This window comes from Somniosus microcephalus, unplaced genomic scaffold (assembly GCF_052327205.1).
Source record: "Somniosus microcephalus isolate GS21.2 unplaced genomic scaffold, FLI_Smic_1.0 unresolved_chr1, whole genome shotgun sequence".
In the NCBI taxonomy this organism is placed as follows: Eukaryota; Metazoa; Chordata; class Chondrichthyes; order Squaliformes; family Somniosidae; genus Somniosus; species Somniosus microcephalus.
The window spans coordinates 159039762-159056607 of NW_028225179.1; the positions used below are offsets into that span (position 1 = coordinate 159039762).

At 45.1% G+C, this 16846-nt stretch overlaps 1 pseudogene across 1 annotated transcript in view; it reads right to left on the reverse strand.

Moving 5' to 3' along the window:
* Positions 1-910: 910 nt before the first annotated feature.
* LOC147096364 (zinc-binding protein A33-like) overlaps positions 911-16846 on the reverse strand; it is a 57228-nt pseudogene continuing 41292 nt past the window's right edge. Inside the window, exon 6 of the transcript XR_015074899.1 lies at positions 911-3419. The product of XR_015074899.1 is annotated as a zinc-binding protein A33-like (transcript). The remainder of the gene's footprint in view (positions 3420-16846) is intronic.

The following is a 16846-nucleotide window of genomic DNA, read 5'->3' on the forward strand; positions in this document are numbered from 1 at the left end:
ATCACACAGCAGAGGCAATCAGCATCCCAGCAGAAGCAGGGTGCTCACATCAGAGCCAAGACACGTCCCAGCACAGACAGGGAGGTAAAGAAATGAAACAAAGGTGCTCTCTTCTTCTGTATCTGCTCGAAGCAGGTTACATTTCCGTATTAGCAGAGACATGGTGTGAACAATAATATAAAAAACAGAATCTACTAATACAATAAACCTGAATTGGAAAAGGTGTTTCAGGTGTATAACGCCTCATCACGAGTTCTGATGAAAAGATTCACATTCAAACCATCAATCGGCTCTTTTCTCTTTACAGATACTGACTGGTCTGCCATGCACTGCCGGCACTTTGTGTTTTATATCCGGGAGGAACAGTTTGCCAGTGAGCCCCATCAGCTGGGAACAGATGTGTGGCACTGGAGGGGCGGGGGGAAAGGGGACAACTAAATTTGCCACACTACAGTGACAGAGCTTACTCATGAAAAAAATAAGTTGAAAACCACAATATTTCTCAATGCACTGAGGGCTGTAAAAGAGATTTCACTGCAGCTTATAGGGCAGCACAGCTCAGACTGGGAGATCACCATGTGTGGAGTGCAGCGAGCACCGTGGCACAGTGAGCTGAGCACCAGCACAGCCAATCGCCTTTTTATAATGTGGCTTTCTTTGTAGAAGTCCCTCAATCCTCAATTTCCTCGCTTCTTCTCCTGAAGGCACTAACTCCAGTCTCGGGAACAGCCGAGCTGAGCTCAGTTGTGTCCTCACCTGATGGCCACGTCCAGCGGGAGGAGTCACTGGAGAACACCCAGGCTGAGGCTCTTTTCTCTAGATAAGAGAAGACTGAGGGGTGATGTCGCTTTTAAAAGTTCTTTAGAATAATTTCTCCATGACTACACAAAGCACTCTGGGTACAGATATATTGTGTATCAGCAAAACAGGTTTATTATGCATTAAACATCCAGTACAAAGAAGTAATACTGAACAAGAAGATAGTCACAGTCTGTTCATCGAACCCTGGCATTCCTCTGAGTGACTGTGGCGCTAATTACATTACATGGACATTACATTAAACCTACCTCTTTGACCAAGCTCAGTATCAGATTTGGTTTGATAACATTCCTGTGAAGCGCCTTGGGTCATTTTACTATGTTTAAGGTGCTATATAAATGCAATTTGTTGTTGTTGTTTGATTCAAATCCAGGACCAAGAGGTGAAGTAACGGTCTGACACATACCTAGGGCGCTGCCTAGGATAATCCAGTAACTAGTTTCCATTCACTTTTGACCAAAGTATCTCCCAGGCACCCTCTGGAAATAAATTTCATGTCTTCAGCAACCACTTCAGAGATTTTTTAACTGATTAATCTCCTCTCTGTACTCGGAATACAGGCCCAGATTTTGGAATTCCGCTCTCCTGACACACAGCAAGAGCCCATATTGGGAAATTCCACAATCCTAACCTGTGCTTTTTTGAACATTGGACAGACCGGGATGCGGATTTTCCTGACAGGGACTCGGTGTGTGCCAGGAGCACGGAACAGGGAATTCTACGCTCGTGTTTATTTTCCATTCTTTTTCTGATCCCATCGTCTTTCAGTTCTGAAGGAAGGTCCTGCCTGAATTGTCTGATCCGCCGAGTGTTTCAGCATTTGCAGTTTTTGATATTCCCTCAGTACCGGTTTCCACCAGCAGGTGGTGATACTGCACTGTAAAACTTTACAGCGCTTTGTACAGCTCGCCATCACCATCTCCTGGCTGAAAGTGGCACTACAATCAACTGCAGGGGAACGTCAAACACTCTGGGGCGAATTTTCACTTTTACCACAACAAGCGTTAGCGGATCGGCCGCCCGTTTTACAGCCCGCACCGCAGTAAAAGTAAACATTCAGCCCGTTAAACCGGAGATTTGCAAACTCCCCGTCATCTTGAAGAGAGATAGTTTGTGTGTTTCTCATCACTAATGGTGCTGATGAACTGAGGAACGTCCTCATTTTGAGAGCACAACTTATACCTGCTTTTTAATATAAAGGAGTGGGGCAGTGATGAGAAAGGGCAGGGATGGAGTTGCTGTCGGTTTTACTTTTTATTTTAGTTTTTGTTTTTATTACAGTGTCAGCCAGTGGCTCAGTTGGTGGCACTCTCGCTTCCTGAGTCAGAAAGTTGTGGGTTCAAGTCCCAATCCAGAGACATGAGCACAACAATCTAGGCTGACACTCCAGTGCAGTACTGAGCGAGCGCCGCACTGTCGGACGTGTCTTTTCGATGAGACCTTAAACCGCGGCCCTGTCTGCTCTCTCAGGTGGATGTAAAAGATCCCAAGGCACTATTTCAGAGAAGAGTTCTGAGGAAGGGTCATCGACCTGAAACGTTAACTCTGTTTCTCTCTCCACAGATGCTGCCTGACCTGCTGAGTATTTCCAGCATTTTCTCTGTTTATTTCAGATTTCCAGCATCCGCAGTATTTTGCTTTTGTGTTTGAGTTTTCCCCGGTGCCTTGGCCAATATTTATCCCTCAATTAGCTTAACAAAAAACAGATTATCTGGTCATTATCACATTGCTGTCTATGGGAGCTTGCTGTGCGCAGATTGGCTGCCGCGTTTCCCACATTACAACAGTGACTACACTCCAAAAAGTACTTCATTGGCTGTAAAGCGCTTTGGGAAGCCCTGTGGTCGTGAAAGGCGCTATAGAAATGCATGTCTTTCTTTCTTCTTCTGACATTTTATATTTTTATTGGTTGTATTTACAGTCTCATTGGGATTTTACAATGTGTAATTTGGAAATTACATTTTCTAACTCCTGACCCCTGACCCCTGCTCCTGACCCGAATGGCGTGGGGGGTCAAGTCACTGTGACGTCATGGATGATGCGGGCCGGCCCGAGGCCCCGCCCATTTTACAGACCCGGATCGGAGCCGGAGCAGATTCTCAGCCACTTTTTCACATCCCAAGTCCCAAAGAAAGGATAAAGTTTCCCCGTGAACTTATTCCCAGTGAAGGTGTGGAGATGGGACTTGGTGTCCGCGCTGTAAAATGAAACTGTCCCGGACTCATAACTGAGAGAAACTCCCACCTTCCCGGGGATCGGACCGGCGAGGAGATGGGGTCGAGGGGAGGAGTTTACATTAAACCCATCATTAAACTGCCCGATGGTCCAGAATCCAGTCTCCGGGCTCAGTGTGACCGCTCCCTTCCTGTCCACAGACTCTGCGGCTACTCCCAGACTCCAGACCCGATTCCCCGCCACCTCCACCTCCCAGTAATGTCTCCCCGATGTGAATCCCTCCGATGCCAGCACACAGGGCTTGCCTGTAAACCTCTTCCCGGTGTCAAGGAGATTCCTCTCGGTCGCGGTCCATCTCACACTCTTCAGGTCCTCAGACACCTCGAGCTGTGGATGCGCTGTTTCCACATCCAGGGTCACAGAGACTGGGAGAAAAAGAAGAGAATTAGAAAGATTCACCCGGGATTAGAGAGAGACTGGCCGGGGATCGGGGGGGGAGAGATTGGCCGGGGATCGGGGGGAGAGACTGGCCGGGGATCGGGGGAGAGACTGGCCGGGGATCGGGGAGAGACTGGCCGTGGATCGGGGGGAGAGACTGGCCGGGGATCGGGTAGAGACTGGCCGGGGATCGGGGGGAGACTGGCCGGGGATCGGGGGGAGAGACTGGCCGGGGATCGGGGGGAGAGACTGGCCGGGGATCGGGGGGAGACTGGCCGGGGATTGGGGGGAGAGACTGGCCGGGGATCGGGGGGAGAGACTGGCCGGGGATCGGGGGAGACTGGCCGGAGATCGGGGGGAGAGACTGGCCGGGGATCGGGGGGAGAGACTGGCCGGGGATCGGGGGGAGAGACTGGCCGGGGATCGGGGGGAGAGACTGGCCGGGGATCGGGGGGAGAGACTGGCCGGGGATCGGGGGGAGAGACTGGCCGGGGATTGGGGAGAGACTGGCTGGGGATCGGGGGGAGACTGGCCGGGGATCGGGGAGAGACTGGCCGGGGATCGGGGGGAGAGACTGGCCGGGGATCGGGGAGAGACTGGCCGGGGATCGGGGGGGAGAGACTGGCCGGGGATCGGGGAGAGATGTTCTCACCGAGATCCCCCTTTCTGACTGATTTTTTTGTTTCTCAATTCGAGAAAAGAGCCGCCCTGAGGGGAGGAAACGAGGATCTGACAACAGCAGAAAACGCCGGGACTTCCAGGGAGGGAGGTCACAGCTTCTGAAAATATCAAACATTACACCCGCCTCCGCACTGTGGGATTCTGTGGGGATATAAATACTAAAATGAACAAAAGCTGGAACTGGAGCCTCAATGTACAACTAAATACTGTTCCCAGTTTAATGCACCACAAACTGGGGTTAAAATACCTGGGGGTTGAACACATTCCATACTCCTTACCAGATTACTAACTGAGGAAAGTCTCTCTGTGGGACTGGGTGTATATGGGTAGATGTGTGTGTGTGTGTTCCTCAAAGTAGAAACGTCAAAGTTTTCAGACGATATGAAACTTGTAAATGTTGTAAATAATGAGGAGGATAGTAACAGACTTCAGAAGGACATAGACAGGCTGGTGAAATGGTCAGACAAATGATCGACAAAATTTAATGCAGAGAAGTGTTTAGTGATATTTTGGAAGGAAGAATGAGGAGAGGCAATATGATCTCAATGGTACAATTTTAAGGGTGTGCAGGAACAAAGAGACCCCTGGGGGGGTATGTACATAAATCTTTGAAAGTGGCAGGACAAGTTGAGAAGGCTGTTAAAATAATATGGGATCCTTGGCTTTATTAATACAGGAATAGAGTACAAAAGCAAGGAGGTTATGCTAAACCTTTATAAATCACTGGTTAGGCCTCAGCTGGAGGATTGTGTTCAATTCTGGGCACCGCACTTTAGGAAGGATGTCAAGGCCTTGGACAGGGTGTGGAAGAAATTTAGTACAATGGTACCTGGGATGAGGGACTTCAGTCACGTGGAGAGACTGGAGAAACTGGGGTTGTTCTCCTCAGAGCAGAGAAGGTTAAGAGGAGATTTGACAGACGTGTTCAAAATCATGAATGTTTTTGATCGAGTAAATAAGGAGAAACTGTTTCGAATGGCAGAAGGGTTGGTAACCAGAGGACACAGATTGAAGGTGATTGGCCAAAGAACCAGAGGCGACATGAGGAAACATTTTTTACACAGCGAGTTGTTGTGATCTGGAACGCGCTGCCTGAAAGGGCAGTGGAAGCAGATTCAATAGTAACAATCCAAAGAGTATTGGATAAATAGTTCAAGGGAAAAAATGACAAGGCCGTGGGGAAAGAGCAGGGGACTGGGATTAATAGGAGAGCTCTACCAAAGATGGGCCGAATGGCCTCCTTTTGTTCTGTATCATTCTATGGTCACAAAAAATAAGCATTTTATTAAGAGTGTCTAATCCTCCACCTGTGAGTAGTCTGCTTTCAAATGACCAAGAATGACTTTAAAACTGTACTGAACCATTTACTAGTTTCATTGGTGTACACTTGTCGGTTTCTTCGTAAATTAAATATATTTTAATATTTAAAAACTGTTAAAACGTGCCTACTAGTGTCTGTGCCCCTAAAAATTAGTTCAATTTGAAGAGCTTCCTCAAACGGGCACAATCAGCGGAAACTCGCCAGGCTCATTATCCCGATCTGGCGGCGGGGCCAGTTTTATGGGCGGGGTCGATAAATGGAACAACACCCAAAAGCTCAGAGGGACTTGGACTTCGAGCTTTGAGCAGCGTAAGGAGATGAGAGCTACACGCTTACAACTGTTCCTGATAAGTCCTCCAGTGAGTATCTGTCTGTCCCAGTGTAAGAATCCTGAGAAATCCCCATTTCACATTCCCACTAGATAACATGGACGAAATGAAATAAACATTATTAGTTGTAGGTTTAGGTTGGTATTAGGTAACTGTTAGTCAATGTTCACCAATTCTTGAATAATCGTGCTTATAAACCAGTGTAATATGCCTTGGGTAGACCCGGTTAGATTTTAAAATGGAAGAAAGAGGCCTTGGGCCTGCTTGACCAAATATTAAAGGTGCAGACTTTAACAAGCCTTGTTAGCAAAGCGACAGTCAGTCTGTGAGAAAAGCTGAGAGAATTAATGGAATTCCAGAGACTGAGATACGAGTCAGGGATTGTAAGATTGTTATGAATTACATGTTCGTTGTTTTTTTGAATACTTGTTTTGATATGTTAGAACATCCGCAGTGAATTATAAAAACAAAGGCTAACAGCAAGTGCCATATCTCAACCTGTGGAGACATATTCCTTTAGTATTGCCATAAATACCCCAGATAAAACCGCTTGGACCACCCAGCATTGACATCGGTACCGGCTACAGACATGACAATGGCACACCCAGCCCAGTCGACCCTGCAAAGTCCTCCTCATGAACATCTGGGGACTTGTGCCAATATTGGGAGAGCTGTTCCACAGACAAGTAAAGCAACAGCCTGACAGACTCATACTCACAGAATCCTACATTTCAGCCACTGTCCCAAACTCCTCCATCACCATCCCTGGACATTTCCTGTCCCACCGGCAGGACAGACCCACCAGGAGTGGTGGCACAGTGGTATACAGTCGGGAAGGATTGGTCCTGGGAGTCCTCAATATTCACTCCGGATCTCCTGAAGTCTCATGGCTTTAGGTAAAGCATGGTCTATCTGTGCCAGTAATCTCACGGTCACTGTATAATCTGTCTGTACCAGTAATCTCACGGTCACTGTATGATCTGTCTGTAACAGTAATCTCATGGTTACTGTATGATCTGTCTGTGCTAGTAATATCATGGGCACTGTATGATCTGACTGTACCAGTAATCTCACGGTCACTGTATGATCTGTCTGTACCAGTAATCTCACAGTCACTGTATGATCTGTCTGTGCCAGTAATCTCACGGTCACTGTATGATCTGTCTGTACCAGTAATCTCACAGTCACTGTATGATCTGTCTGTACCAGTAATCTCATGGTCACTGTAGGATCTGTCTGTACCAGTAATCTCACGGTCACTGTATGATCTGTCTGCACCAGTAATATCACGGTCACGGTATGATCTCAGTGTACCAGTAATCTCACGGTCACTGTATGATCTGTCTGTACCAGTAATCTCACGGTCACTGTATGATCTGTCTGTACCAGTAATCTCACGGTCACTGTATGATCTGTCTGTACCAGTAATCTCACGGTCTCTGTATGATCTATCTGTACCAATAATGTCACGTTCACTTCATGATATGTCTGTACTAGTAATCTCACTGTAACATTATGATCTGTCTGTTTCAGTAATCTCACGGTCATTGTATGATCTGTCTGTGCCAGTAATCTCACAGTCATGTATGATCTGTCTGTACCAGTAATCTCATGGTCACTGTATGATCTGTCTGTACCAGTAATCTCACGGTCACTGTATCATCTGTCTGTACCAGTAATCGCACAGTCACTCTATGATCTGTCTGTGCCAGTAATCTCACAGTCACTGTATGATCTGTTTGTACCAGTAATCTCAAGGTCTCTGTATGATCTGTCTGTACCAGTAATCTCACAGTCACTGTATGATCTGTCTGTACCAGTCATGTCACGGTCACTGTATGATCTGTCTGTGCTAGTAATATCACGGGCACTGTATGATCTGACTGTACCAGTAATCTCACAGTCACTGTATGATCTGTCTGTGCTAGTAATATCACGGGCACTGTATGATCTGTCTGTACCAGTAATCTCACGGTCACTGTATGATCTGTCTGTACCAGTCATGTCACGGTCACTGTATGATCTGTCTGTGCTAGTAATCTCACAGTCACTGTATGATCTGTCTGTGCCAGTAATATCATGATCTGACTGTACCAGTAATCTCACGGTCTCTGTATGATCTGTCTGTATCAGTAATCTCATGTTCACTCCATGATCTGTCTGTATCAGTAATCTCATGTTCACTGTATGATCTGTCTGTACCAGTAATCACACGGTCAATGTATGATCTGTCTGTACCAGTATTCTCATGGTCACTGTATGATCTGTCTGTACCAGTAATCTCACTGTCTCTGTATAATCTGTCTGTACCAGTAATCTCACGTTCACTGTATGATCTGTGTATACCAGTAATCTCACGGTCACTGTATGATCTGTCTGTGCCAGTAATATCACGGTCACTGTATAATCTGTCAGTGCCAGTAATCTCACGGTCACTGTATGATCTGTCAGTGCCAGTAATCTCATGGTCACTGTATGATCTGTGTGTACCAGTAATCTCATAGGCACTGTATGCTCGGTCTATGCCAGTAATCTCACCGTCACGGTATCATCTGCCTGTACCAGTAATCTCACGGTCATGTATGATCTGTCTGTACCAGTAATATCATGGTCACTGTATGATCTGTCTGTACCAGTAATCTCACGGTCTCTGTATAATCTGTAAGTACCAGTAATCTCATGGTCACTGTATGATCTGTCTGTACCAGTAATCTCACGGTCTCTGTATGATCTGTCTGTACCAGTAATCTCACGGTCACTGTATGATCTGTCTGTACCAGTAATCTCACGGTCACTGTATGATCTGTCTGTACCAGTAATCTCACGTTCACGGTATGATCTGACTGTACCAGTAATCTCACGATCACTGTATGATCTGTCTGTACCAGTAATCTCACGGTCACTGTATGATCTGTCTCTACTAGTAATCTCACGGTCACTGTATGATCTGAGTGTTCCAGTAATCTCACAGTCAGTGTATGATCTGTCTGTACCAGTAATCTCACGGTCACTGTATGATTTGTCTGTGCCAGTAATATCACCGTCACTGTATGATCTGTCTGTACCAGTAATCTCACGGTCACTGTATGATCTGTCTGTGCCAGTAATATCACGATCACTGTATGAACTGACTGTACCAGTAATCTCACGGTCTCTGTATGATCTGTCGGTACTAGTAATCTCACGGTCAATGTATGATCTGTCTGTACCAGTAATCTCACGGTCACTGTATGATCTGTCTGTACCAGTAATCTCACAGTCACTGTATGATCTATCTGTACCAATAATGTCACGTTCACTTCATGATATGTCTGTACTAGTAATCTCACTGTAACATTATGATCTGTCTGTTTCAGTAATCTCACGGTCATTGTATGATCTGTCTGTACCAGTAATCTCGCAGTGATTGTATGATCTGTCTGTGCCAGTAATCTCACAGTCATGTATGATCTGTCTGTACCAGTAATCTCAAGGTCACTGTATGATCTGTTTGTACCAGTAATCTCATGGTCACTGCATGATCTGTCTGTACCAGTAATCTCACGGTCACTGTATCATCTGTCTGTACCAGTAATCTCACAGTCACTGTATGATCTGTCTGTGCCAGTAATATCATGGTCACTGTATAATCTGTCTGTACCAGTAATCTCACGGTCACTGTATGATCTGTCTGTACCAGTCATGTCACGGTCACTGTATGATCTGTCTGTGCTAGTAATATCACGGGCACTGTATGATCTGACTGTACCAGTAATCTCACAGTCACTGTATGATCTGTCTGTGGCAGTAATATCATGATCTGACTGTACCAGTAATCTCACGGTCTCTGTATGATCTGGAAGTATCAGTAATCTCATGGTCACTGTATCATCTGTCTGTACCAGTAATGTCACGGTCACTGTATGATCTGTCTGTATCAGTAATCTCATGTTCACTCCATGATCTGTCTGTATCAGTAATCTCATGTTCACTGTATGATCTGTCTGTACCAGTAATCTCACGGTCACTGTATGATCTGTCTGTACCAGTAATCACACGGTCAATGTATGATCTGTCTGTACCAGTAAGCTCACAGTCACTGTATGATCTATCTGTACCAGTAATCCCATAGTCACTGTATGATCTGTCTGTACCAGTAATCTCACGGTCACTGTATGATCTGTCTGTACCAGTAATCCCATGGTCACTCTATGATCTGTCTGTACCAGTAATCTCACGGTCACTCTATGATCTGTCTGTACTAGTAATCTCACGGTCACTGTATGATCTGTCTGTACCAGTACTCTCACTGTCTCTGTATAATCTGTCTGTACCAGTAATCTCACGTTCACTGTATGATATGTGTATACCAGTAATCTCACGGTCACTGTATGATCTGTCTGTGCCAGTAATATCACGGTCACTGTATGATCTGTCTGTACCAGTACTCTCACTGTCTCTGTATAATCTGTCTGTACCAGTAATCTCACGTTCACTGTATGATATGTGTATACCAGTAATCTCACGGTCACTGTATGATCTGTCTGTGCCAGTAATATCACGGTCACTGTATAATCTGTCAGTGCCAGTAATCTCACGGTCACTGTATGATCTGTCAGTGCCAGTAATCTCATGGTCACTGTATGATCTGTGTGTACCAGTAATCTCATAGGCACTGTATGCTCGGTCTATGCCAGTAATCTCACCGTCACCGTATCATCTGCCTGTACCAGTAATCTCACGGTCATGTATGATCTGTCTGTACCAGTAATATCATGATCTGACTGTACCAGTAATCTGACGGTCACTGTATGATCTGTCTGTACCAGTAATCTCATGGTCACTGTATGATCTGTCTGCACCAGTAATCTCACAGTCACTGTATGATCTGTCTGTACCAGTAATCTCACGGTCACTGTATGATCTGTCTGTACCAGTAATCTCACGGTCTCTGTGTGATCTGTCTGTGCCAGTAATATCATGATCTGACTGTACCAGTAATCTGACGGTCACTGTATGATCAGTCTGTACCACTAATCTCACGTTCACAGTATGATCTGTGCATACCAGTAATCTCACGGTCACTGTATGATCTGTCTGTACCAGTAATCTCACGGTCACTGTCTGATCTGTCTGTGCCAGTAATATCACGGTCACTGTATGATCTGTGCATACCAGTAATCTCACGGTCACTGTATGATCTGTCTGTGCCAGTAATCTCACGGTCACTGTATGGTCTGTCAGTGCCAGTAATCTCATGGTCACTGTATGATCTGTCTGTACCAGTAATCTAACGGTCACTGCATGATCTGAGTGTAGCAGTAATCTCATAGGCACTGTATGATCTGTCTATGCCAGTAATCTCACGGTCACGGTATCATCTGCCTGTACCAGTAATCTCACTGTCATGTATGATCTGTCTGTACCAGTAATATCACGGTCTCTGTATGATCTGAGTGTACCAGTAATATCACGGTCACTGTATGATCTGAGTGTACCAGTAATCTCACAGTCACTGTATGATCTGAGTGTACCAGTAATCTCACGGTCACTGTATGATCTGTTTGTACCAGTAATCTCACGGTCTCTGTATGATCTGAGTGTACCAGTAATCTCACGGTCTCTGTATGATCTGAGTGTACCAGTAATCTCACGGTCACTGCATGATCTGTCTGTACCAGTAATCTCACGGTCACTGTATGATCTGTCTGTACCAGTAATCTCACGGTCACTGTATGATCTGAGTGTACCAGTAATCTCACAGTCACTGTATGATCTGTCTGTGCTAGTAATATCACGGGCACTGTATGATCTGACTGTACCAGTAATCTCACGGTCTCTGTATGATCTGAGTGTACCAGTAATCTCATGGTCACTGTATGATCTGTCTGTACCAGTAATCTCACGGTCACTGTATGATCTGTCTGTACCAGTAATCTCACGGTCACTGTATGATCTGAGTGTACCAGTAATCTCATGGTCACTGTATGATCTGTCTGTACCAGTAATATCATGATCTGACTGTATCAGTAATCTCACGGTCTCTGTGTGACCTGTAAGTACCAGTAATCTCATGGTCACTGTATGATCTGTCTGTACCAGTAATCTCACGGTCACTGTATGATCTGTCTGTACCAGTAATCTGACGGTCACTGTATGATCTGAGTGTACCAGTAATCTCATGGTCACTGTATGATCTGAGTGTAGCAGTAATCTCATAGGCACTGTATGATCTGTCTGTACCAGTAATCTCACGGTCACGGTATCATCTGTCTGTACCAGTAATATCACGGTCACTGTATGATCTGTCTGTACCAGTAATCTCACGGTCAATGTATGATCTGTCTGTACCAGTAATCTCACGGTCACTGTATGATCTGTCTGTACCAGTAATCTCACGGTCACCGTATGATCTGTCTGTGCTAGTAATATCACAGGCACTGTATGATCTGACTGTACCAGTAATCTCACGGTCTCTGTATGATCTGGAAGTACCAGTAATCTCAAGGTCACTGTATGATCTGTCTGTACCAGTAATGTCACGGTCACTGTATGATCTCAGTGTACCAGTAATCTCACGGCCACTGTATAATCTGTCTGTACCAGTAATCTCACGGTCACTGTATGATCTGTCTGTACCAGTAATCTCACGGTCACTGTATGATCTGTCTGTACCAGTAATCTCACGGTCACTGTATGATCTGTCTGTACCAGTAATCTCACGGTCACTGTATAATCTGTCTGTACCAGTAATCTGACGGTCACTGTATGATCTGTCTGTACCAGTAATCTCATGGTCACTGTATGATCTGTCTGTGCCAGTAATATCATCATCTGACTGTCACAGTAATCTCACAGTCACTGTATGATCTGTCTGTACCAGTAATCTTACGGTCACTGTATGATCTGTCTGTAGCAGTACTCTCACTGCCTCTGTATAATCTGTCAGTGCCAGTAATCGCACGGTCACTGTATGATCTGTCAGTGTCAGTAATCTCACGGTCACTGTATGATCTGTCTGTACCAGTACTCTCACTGTCTCTGTATAATCTGTCTGTATCAGTAATCTCACGTTCACTGTATGATCTGTGTATACCAGTAATCTCACGGTCACTGTATGATCTGTCTGTGCCAGTAATATCACGGTCACTGTATGATCTGAGTGTAGCAGTAATCTCATAGGCACTGTATGATCTGCCTATGCCAGTAATCTCACGGTCACGGTATCATCTGCCTGTACTAGTAATCTCACGGTCATGTATGATCTGTCTGTACCAGTAATCTCACGGTCACTGTATGATCTGTCTGTACCAGTAATCTCACGGTCTCTGTATGATCTGAGTGTACCAGTAATCTCACGGTCTCTGTATGATCTGGAAGTATCAGTAATCTCACGGTCACTGTATCATCTGTCTGTACCAGTAATCCCATAGTCACTGAATGATCTGTCTGTACCAGTAATCTCACGGTCACTGTATGATCTGTCTGTACCAGTAATCCCATGGTCACTGTATGATCTGTCTGTACCAGTAATCTCACGGTCACTGTATCATCTGTCTGTACCAGTAATCCCATGGTCACTGTATGATCTGTCTGTACCAGTAATCTCACGGTCACTGTATGATCTGTCTGTACCAATACTCTCACTGTCGCTGTATAATCTGTCCGTACCAGTAATCTCACGGTCACTGCATAATCTGTCAGTGCCAGTAATCTCACGGTCACTGTATGATCTGTCTATGCCAGTAATCTCACGGTCACGGTATAATCTGCCTGTACCAGTAGTCTCACGGTCATGTATGATCTGTCTGTACCAGTAATATCACGGTCACTGTATGATCTGAGTGTAGCAGTAATCTCATAGGCACTGTATGATCTGCCTATGCCAGTAATCTCACGGTCACGGTATCATCTGCCTGTACCAGTAGTCTCACGGTCATGTATGATCTGTCTGTACCAGTAATATCACGGTCACTGTATGATCTGAGTGTACCAGTAATCTCACGGTCTCTGTATGATCTGAGTGTACCAGTAATCTCACGGTCACTGTATGATCTGTCTGTACCAGTAATCTCACGGTCTCTGTATGATCTGTCTGTACCAGTAATCTCACGGTCACTGTATGATCTGTGTGTACCAGTAATCTCACGGTCACTGTATGATCTGTCTGTACCAGTAATCTCACGGTCACTGTATGATCTGTCTGTACCAGTAATCTCACGGTCACTGTATGATCTGTCTGTAACAGTAATCTCACGGTCACTGTATGATCTGTCTGTACCAGTAATCTCACGGTCACCGTATGATCTGTCTGTGTTAGTAATATCACAGGCACTGTATGATCTGACTGTACCAGTAATCTCACGGTCACTGTATGATCTGTCTGTGTTAGTAATATCACAGGCACTGTATGATCTGACTGTACCAGTAATCTCACGGTCACTGTATGATCTGTCTGTGCTAGTAATATCACGGTCACTGTATGATCTGTCTGTATCAGTAATCTCATGTTCACTCTATGATCTGTCTGTACCAGTAATCTCACGGTCACTGTATGATCTGTCTGTACCAGTAATCTCACGGTCACGGTATGATCTGTCTGTACCAGTAATCTCACGGTCACCGTATGATCTGTCTGTGCTTGTAATATCACAGGCACTGTATGATCTGACTGTACCAGTAATCTCACGGTCACTGTATGGTCTGTCTGTGCCAGTAATATCATGATCTGACTGTACCAGTAATCTCACGGTCTCTGTATGATCTGGAAGTACCAGTAATCTCAAGGTCACTGTATGATCTGTCTGTACCAGTAATGTCACGGTCACTGTATGATCTCAGTGTACCAGTAATCTCACGGTCACTGTATGATCTGTCTGTACCAGTAATCTCACGGTCTCTGTATGATCTGAGTGTACCAGTAATCTCATGGTCACTGTATGATCTGTCTGTACCAGTAATCTCACGGTCACTGTATGATCTGTCTGTACCAGTAATCTCACGGTCACTGTATAATCTGTCTGTACCAGTAATCTGACGGTCACTGTATGATCTGTCTGTACCAGTAATCTCACGGTCACTGTATGATCTGTCTGTACCAGTAATCTCACGGTCACTGTATGATCTGTCTGTACCAGTAATCTCACGGTCACTGTATAATCTGTCTGTACCAGTAATCTGACGGTCACTGTATGATCTGTCTGTACCAGTAATCTCACGGTCACTGCATGATCTGTCTGTACCAGTAATCTCACGGTCACTGTATGATCTGTCTGTGCCAGTAATATCATCATCTGACTGTCACAGTAATCTCACAGTCACTGTATGATCTGTCTGTACCAGTAATCTCACGGTCACTGTATGATCTGTCTGTGCCAGTAATATCATCATCTGACTGTCACAGTAATCTCACGTTCACTGTATGATCTGTGTACACCAGTAATCTCACGGTCACTGTATGATCTGTCTGTACCAGTAATCTCACGGTCACTGTATGATCTGAGTGTACCAGTAATCTCACGGTCTCTGTATGATCTGAGTGTACCAATAATCTCATGGTCACTGTATGATCTGTCTGTACCAGTAATCTCACGGTCACTGTATGATCTGTCTGTACCAGTAATCTCACGGTCACTGTATGATCTGAGTGTACCAGTAATCTCATGGTCACTGTATGATCTGAGTGTCGCAGTAATCTCATAGGCACTGTATGATCTGTATATGCCAGTAATCTCACGGTCACGGTATCATCTGTCTGTACCAGTAATATCACGGTCACTGTATGATCTGTCTGTACCAGTAATCTCACGGTCACTGTATGATCTGTCTGTACCAGTAATCTCACGGTCACTGTATGATCTGTCTGTACCAGTAATCTCACGGTCACCGTATGATCTGTCTGTGCTAGTAATATCACAGGCACTGTATGATCTGACTGTACCAGTAATCTCACGGTCTCTGTATGATCTGGAAGTACCAGTAATCTCAAGGTCACTGTATGATCTGAGTGTACCAGTAATCTCATGGTCACTGTATGATCTGAGTGTCGCAGTAATCTCATAGGCACTGTATGATCTGTATATGCCAGTAATCTCACGGTCACGGTATCATCTGTCTGTGCCAGTAATATCACGGTCACTGTACGATCTGTCAGTGCCAGTAATCTCATGGTCACTGTATGATCTGTGTGTACCAGTAATCACACGGTCACGGTATCATCTGCCTGTACTAGTAATCTCACGGTCATGTATCATCTGTCTGTACCAGTAATATCACGGTCACTGTATGATCTGAGTGTAGCAGTAATCTCATAGGCACTGTATGATCTGCCTATGCCAGTAATCTCACGGTCACGGTATCATCTGCCTGTACTAGTAATCTCACGGTCATGTATGATCTGTCTGCACCAGTAATATCACGGTCACTGTATGATCTGAGTGTACCAGTAATCTCACGGTCTCTGTATGATCTGAGTGTACTAGTAATCTCACCGTCACTGTATGATCTGTCTGTACCAGTAATCTCACGGTCTCTGTATGATCTGTCTGTACCAGTAATCTCACGGTCACTGTATGATCTGTGTGTACCAGTAATCTCACGGTCACTGTATGATCTGTCTGTACCAGTAATCTCACGGTCACTGTATGATCTGTTTGTACCAGTAATCTCACGGTCTCTGTATGATCTGAGTGTACCAGTAATCTCACGGTCACTGTATGATCTGTCTGTACCAGTAATCTCACGGTCACTGTATGATCTGTCTGTACCAGTAATCTCACGGTCACTGTATGATCTGTCTGTACCAGTAATCTCACGGTCACTGTATGATCTGTCTGTACCAGTAATCTCACGGTCACTGTATGATCTGTCTGTACCAGTAATCTCACGGTCACTGTATGATCTGTCTGTGCTAGTAATATCACGGGCACTGTATGATCTGACTGTACCAGTAATCTCACGGTCACTGTATGATCTGTCTGTGCCAGTAATATCATGATCTGACTGTACCAGTAATCTCATGGTCACTGTATGATCTGTCTGTACCAGTAATGTCACGGTCACTGTATGATCTCAGTGTACCAGTAATCTCACGGTCACTGTATGA